The following is a 7,279-nucleotide window of genomic DNA, read 5'->3' as shown; positions in this document are numbered from 1 at the left end:
GGCCAAAGTGAACTTGGCCCCCATCACCAGTCCCCATGGGGGCTTTTTCCCCCATGTGTCTGGCGGCCGAGGAATCATCCTTTGGCGCCACCTTGACGACCTCCGGAACCTCTCCCTGACCTGGGAAGGTCCTTTGGGACACCACATCATAATCACCCTTGGCCGAGGGAGAGTGAGTGGGCGGCGGTGACACGCTGGCCATCTCCTTTGAATCTAGCGAACCTCCTGTTGAGGATCGCGGGGAGCTGTCGCGGGCCGGACTGCAATGGCATAATTTAAACATATTAATATTACAAAGCGGAAAGGCCAGACATCTGGACGTGCATAAGGTTTTAGGTACTTATGAGGTGGCTCATGGCTTGGTCCGGGGGGGTCGCTCCGGACTGCTATCGACATCCCACGTGGAGTTTTCCGCGAGGAAGCCCTTCCCCCTCTTGGGCGCCTTCGCCTCCAGATTCGTGGAGGCCCCCCTTTTCTTCCTTCCCCCCCTCAGGGGGGAGTCGCTTTCTTCCTCCTCCTCGTCGTCGTTTTCGGCGGCCGAAGAGTGAGTCTCGTCTTCGGACGTCACGTCTGAAGCACCTTTTTGGCGAAGGCCACTCCTACTCCCCTTGGCCGTTTTCTTGGCCTTCTTCTCCAGCACATCATAAGGCGCCGGAAACAGCATCTTCGTCAGAAGTGGGGTTTCTTGGTCTTCGGGTAGCGGAGTCGGACAGTTAATCCGCCCGGCTATATCGACCCAGGCCTGAAAAAATCGATAGGAAGGCTTAGACTCCTTCCTCAAAATATGCCAGTAAAGGGTATACCTTGAAAACATGAAAGAACTTACCGAATTGGCCTGGCGTTTTAAGCTGAGCCCGCGATCCTCGGTCATGGGCGGTGGTGTCTCGCCGGCCTTGAAGAGCACTTTCCAGATGTCTTCGTGTGTTGTGCCAAAGAGCTCTAGTAGCGTCTGGTGCTTGGCCGGATCGAACTCCCACAAACAGCAAGTCCGGCGTTGGCACGGAAGGATTCGGCGAATAAGCATAACCTGGATCACGTTGACAAGTTTGATTCTCTTGGTTATCAGGTTCTGGACGCACGTCTGGAGCCCAGTTAGCTCGTTCGAGGAACCCCAGGTTAGTCCCTTCTCTTGCCAGGAGGTGAGCCGCATCGGAACTCCGGATCAGAATTCGGGGGCCGCCGCCCAGCTGGTGTCACGCGGCTCGGTGATATAGAACCACCCCGATTGCCACCCCTTCACCGTCTCCACAAAGGAGCCTTCGGGCCAGGTGACGTTGGGCATCTTGCCCACCATGGCGCCTCTGCACTCTGCTTGTTGACCGCTCACCACCTTTGGCTTCACATTGAAGGTCTTCAGCCATAGGCCGAAGTGAGGTGGGATGCGGAGAAAGGCCTCGCACATGATAATAAATGCCGAGATGCTGAGGATAGAGTTGGGGGCTAGATCGTGGAAGTGCAGCCGTAGTAAAACATCAATCAGCGGACAAACGGGTGGAGAGGGAACCCCAGCCCGTGGACGAAATGTGTGAGAAACACAACCCTCTCATGGGGCTCTGGGGTAGGGACGATTTGTCCCATGGCCGGGAGTCGGTGAACGGTCCCCTTGGCCAGGTATCCAGCCTCTCGGAGCTCCTTGATGTCCTTCTTCTTGATGGAGGAGGCCATCCACTTGCCTCCAGCTCCGGATCCAGACATGATTGGAGTGCTTTCTTGGGCGGGGAAAGCTAGAGCTTGGGCGCTGGAGCTCGAGTATGGATGGGCAGAGAAAGAAAGAAGGCGTGGGGGAAGAAGGGGGAATACTTATCCCCTTATAAAGGCAGTGAATATCGAATGCCTCCCCACTCGCCTTAAAACTCGCCTATTCCCAAGGGTTGTGTAAACATGCACGGTTGGGTTACCCATGCCCGAATTGATCAAAATCCCGCAATAAGGGGACACGATCTCTGCTTTGACAAGATGTGCCAATGGAAACCGCATCTCGAAACGCGGAGCTACGGACAAAAATGGTTCGATATAGTGACCGAACAAATGTGATGTCATCTTGCAAAAAGTTGGTAGCAGATGGGACTCGTGGAATATTATATTCTCTCTGTGGTTGTGTGTGGTGCGTGTGTTACAGGTCCGGACACATTCAATACGTCCGAAGACTATCTTGGAGTTCGGAAGGAGGAACCCTCCTTGCAATGCCGAAGATAATCTGCGCGCCAAACACCTTGTCATTGAAGCCAGCTTCAGAGGCTACTGAGGGAGTCCTGGACTAAGGGGTCCTCGGGTGTCCGGCCTATTAGCCATGGGCTGGACTGATGGTCTGTTAAAACACGAAGACCGAAGACTGCACCCGTGTCCGGATGGGGCTCTCCTTGGCGTGGAAGGCAAGCTTGGCAACCAAATATGTAGATTACCTTCTTCGTAACCGACCTTGTGTAACCGTAGATCCTCCTGGTGTCTATATAAACCAGAGGACTTAGTCCGGAGGAGGAGAGACTCATTATCATAGTCATACTGGCTACACTTCTAGGGTTTAGCCATTACGATCTCGTGGTAGATCAACTCTTGTAATACTCATATTCATCAAGATCAACCAAGCAGGAAGTAGGGTATTACCTCCATAGAGAGGGCCCGAACCTGGGTAAACATTGTGTCCCCCGTTTCCTGTTACCATCAACCTTAGACGCACAATTCGGGACCGCCTACCCGAGATCCGCCGGTTTTGACACCGACACACCCCTCCTACGAGGAGAGCCAGTGGCCAAAGGCCACCATGTGTGAGTATGTGTGTCGTGATGCCGTGAAGATATTGTCCTTAGGCTCAAAAAGACTACTCCATCATTTAAAGTACCATAGTTTGAGGAACATGATAACTTTGAGTGTGTTTGTTCTTTTTTTGCATTATATAGGGTGAGAGTACTCATGAGTTGAGTGTCTCTCCCTAAACATATGCCTACATCAAGACAAGACATGAAATAAATGCATGCATGGGTACTAGATTTCACATAATGTTGTCAAGCTCCAAGATACCAAGTTCACGCCTAAGTTGACAAAACCTTGCTTCATCCAATGGTTTGGTGAAAATGTTGGCGAGTTGCATATCCGTACCAACATGAGCAATATCAATGTCACCCTTTTGCACATTGTCTCTCAAGAAATGATACCTAATATCAATGTGCTTCGTGCGAAGATGATCAATAGGATTCTTAGCAATCTTGATGGCACTTTCATTATCACATAGAAGAGGCACATGTCTATAGGTGATACCATAATCCTTCAAAGTTTGCCTCATCCATAGTAATTGAGTTGCACAACTGGCGGTTGCAATGTATTCGGCTTTGGTGGTGGAGAGAGAGACACAATTTTGCTTCTTTGAGGACCAACTTACCAATGAGCGTCCAACAAATTGACATGCACCGGAGGTGGATTTCCATCCCACTTTGTCTCCAGCCCAATCCGCATCCGTGTACCCAATGAGATCAAACTTTGCATCCTTGGGGTACCATAGACCCAACTTTGGGGTGTGAACAAGGTATCTAAGAATATGCTTAACCGCCTTATGATGACTTTCCCTAGGGGAAGCTTGAAATCTAGCACATATGCATACATTGAACATGATGCCTGGTCTAGATGCACAAAGATAAAGCAATGAACCAATCGTAGAGCGGTAAAGAGATGGGTCGAAAGGGATACCGTTTGTGTCTTCACTGAGTACAATTTTTGTTAGCATGGGTGTCTTATATGGGCTAGCATTTGTCATGTCAAACTTCTCTAGAATACCCTTGAGGTATTTTGTTTGAGACAAGAAAATTCCTTCTTGAAGTTGTTGAATTTGAAATCCGAGAAAGAACTTCAAGTCCGCATAGAGTGACATTTCAAAGCTCTTGATCATGGAGGCCGCAAACTTCTTGCACAAATGAATGTTAGGAGAACCAAAAATGATGACGTCTACATAGATTTTGCATAAGATCAAATCACCCTTTTCCCTCTTAGTAAAAAGAGTGGGATCGATCACCCCTCTCACAAAACCATCATTGAGTAGAAACTTCTTAAGATGATCATACCAAGCACGAGGTGCTTGTTTGAGGCCATACAGCGCCTTGTGAAGTTTATACACAGTCTTTGTGATGGGGATCAATGAACCTAGGTGGTTGTGATACATATACTTCTTCTTGTAGAGGACCATTAAGGAATGCACTCTTCACATCCATTTGATGTAATGTAATACCATTGAAAGCAGCATAGGCAAGTAAGATGTGAATAGATTCAAGACAGGCAACGGGAGCAAAGGTTTCACCGAAGTCCAAACCTTCAACTTGTGAGTACCCTTGTGCCACTTACCTTGCCTTGTTGTGGATGATTATGCCATTCTCATCTTGCTTGTTCTTGAAAATCCATTTTGTTCCAATGGCATTGTGTTCCTTGGTTGGTCTCTTGACTAACGATCACACTTGGTTGCATTCAAAATTGTTCAACTCTTGTTGCATAGCAACGAGCCAATCATTGTCCATCAATGCATATTGTACATTGAGTGGCTCAACACTAGAGACAGACGAAAAGTGAGCACAAAAGTTTGCCAATTGTTTACGAGTGACTCTACCTTCCGATATGCTGGTAAGAATTTGATCAACATCAACACAGCCGGCCACTCGGGGCAAGATGGAGGTTAGGGTTTCACGAGGTTCAACTTCATGTCCATCATCCACATCCTCAACATATGGATCATTAATGTGTGGTGGAAGATCTTCTTCTTCATATTGCATTTGTTGAGGTTCATCATTAATGATTGCACTTTCTTGTTCCTGCTCTTGGAGATGATCTTGTTCTTGAAGGTGATCATGGTGAGGGACTTGATCTTCTTCTTGTACGTGAATAGCGGGCATCGGTTGAGCAATAGGAGATTGTGGTGGTATGGGTGTTGAAGTAGTTTGATGATGTGTGAAACCTCCATCTTCTTCTTCATCATCATGAGGTTCTTGTTCCATTGGAAGAAGTGCACCAACACCCATGGTCAAAATATCTTGAGAAGGATCTTCTTCACCTACATCACTTAGATCAACTTGCTCCCCATGGGAGCCATTAAATTCGTCAAACACCACGTCACAAGTTTCTACAACACATCCATTGGATTTGTTGTAGACTCTATAGGCATGAGTGTTTGATCCATAACCAACAAATATGCCCTCAATTGTTTTGGATTGAAATTTTCCTAACCGTTCTCTTTTGAGGATGAAACATTTGCAGCCAAATACACGAAAGTACTTGACATTTGGCTTGTTCCCGGTTAGGAGCTCATAGTCTTCTCCAATATCGTACGAAGGAAGAGCCGGTTTGATGCATGGCATGCGGTGTTGACAGCCTCGGCCACAAAACTATGTGGTGACTTGTATTCATCCAACATGGACCTTGCCATTTCCACAAGTGTACGGTTCTTCCTTTCGGCTACACCATTTTGTTGAGGAGTGTATGGTGCGGGATATTGATGCTCAATCCCTTCATCACTAAGAAATTCTTCCAAGGTGTAGTTCTTGAACTCGAAGCCATTATCACTTCTTATTGCCAAGATTTATTTGTCAAACTTGTGTTGTGCTTGTTTGGAAAAATCAATGAAGGTGATCTTTGTCTCGTCCTTGGACTTGAGGAAAAACACCCATGTATATCTTGAGTAATCATCAACAACGACAAGTCCATACTTTTTCCCACCAAGACTATCCCATGAAGAAGGCCCAAAAAGATCCACATGAAGGAGCTCCAAAGGCCTTGAAGTAGATACAATATTCTTGGGTGGGTGCTTTGATTGATGTTGCTTCCCGGCTATGCATGCACTACAAACAAGATATTTCACTACTGCAGGATGCTGCTAACGCGACACTACGATCAGAGACCCTTCGATGAAACTGTGTGTGATGCAATAATTGCAAACGGTGGTGTAAAAAACCATCAAAAAGGTGCAAAACGTTTGTGATGGCGGATCCATCAAACACAGTTCTGATTTTAGTTGCGTGTGCGATGCAGGGCATACGGTTGATCCAGACGAACTGTTTGTGATGAGCAAAACAATAGAAACAGGCAGCCATATCAATGTGTGTGTGCGATATACGGCATACAGTTCGCTCTGATGCACTGTTTGCTATTAGGGAGTGCAATAGAAACGGCAACCAGATCAAGGTGTGTGTGATATACGGCATACGGTTCAGTCAAATGAACTATTTTTGATTAGGGAAGAGAACATAAACGGTTCAACTTAACAAGATGTGTGTGATACACGGCAAAAAGGCCCGGAGGTTAATTCGAGAACAAGTACACAAAGGTTAATTTGACATACATGACTTATCAGTTTCACAGAAATCATATCAGTTTTTTTGGGAAACATTAAATTGCATTGAATGTATATAGTGCTCTGTCCTATTAGTTGAATTAACCTCGAGGTCCATGTTTTGGAAACATGTCATAAAGTAACGGGATAGACCTTCATTCAAGCCAATCAACATGTGTTCAAAAACAAAAATTATCAAAGAGTGATGAGATAGACCTTCTTCAAGCCAATCAACATGTGTACAAAAAACAAAAAATGTCAAAAATTACAAAACAAGGACCTTGAGGTTAATTCAACTAATATGATGGAGCACTATATACATTCAGCCAATTAAATGTTTACAGTGACACATCACATCAGTTAATTTAACATCGAGGCCACTTCCCATCCGGTCACCCATCTGATGACTACTCAAGCCTCAACACAGTTAACTTGGGAGTTCTGTTAGATGAGCTATCGGCAGGGAAGCTGGTCCTTGCTGCTGTAGGATCCCTCTTTGCATCCTTTATTGGGCACCCAGATGACCGACTGTTGCCGCCCAATGGTCAATGCGACGTTCCCCGCATGGCAGTTTTTGCAGCGGGTAACTGCATCGTCGCGCCGCGCCCGCGCAACCGCATGCACACGAACGTGCGTGATCGTGCGCCGGCCCCAAACACTGGCAGCACAACTTATAAATTGATGGATGGAGTACTAGTTACAGTGATGCATATAATTTAGCAAAGGTATCGCACATGTCTGTATTGACTGGAACGAGAATGCAATAGCACAATAAGAATTAAGACCACGATGATGCAATCGTAGTGGTGGTTACAGGAGGCAAGAAGAAAGATGCATCCATCAACATATGACCTCCTCCTCCTCAACTCAGTGCGTCGGGCCACTGGCCGGCGGCTAAGGAGCAGCGGCTTTTGTGGCGAGGTCAAGGTGCTTCTCAGCAAAGGCATCCAAGGCTTCCAGCCGGTTGAAGAAGGC

The sequence above is a fragment of the Triticum aestivum genome, chromosome 7D, assembly GCF_018294505.1.
Source record: "Triticum aestivum cultivar Chinese Spring chromosome 7D, IWGSC CS RefSeq v2.1, whole genome shotgun sequence".
NCBI lineage: Eukaryota > Viridiplantae > Streptophyta > Magnoliopsida > Poales > Poaceae > Triticum > Triticum aestivum.
Note: the sequence above shows the minus strand (reverse complement) of the source record.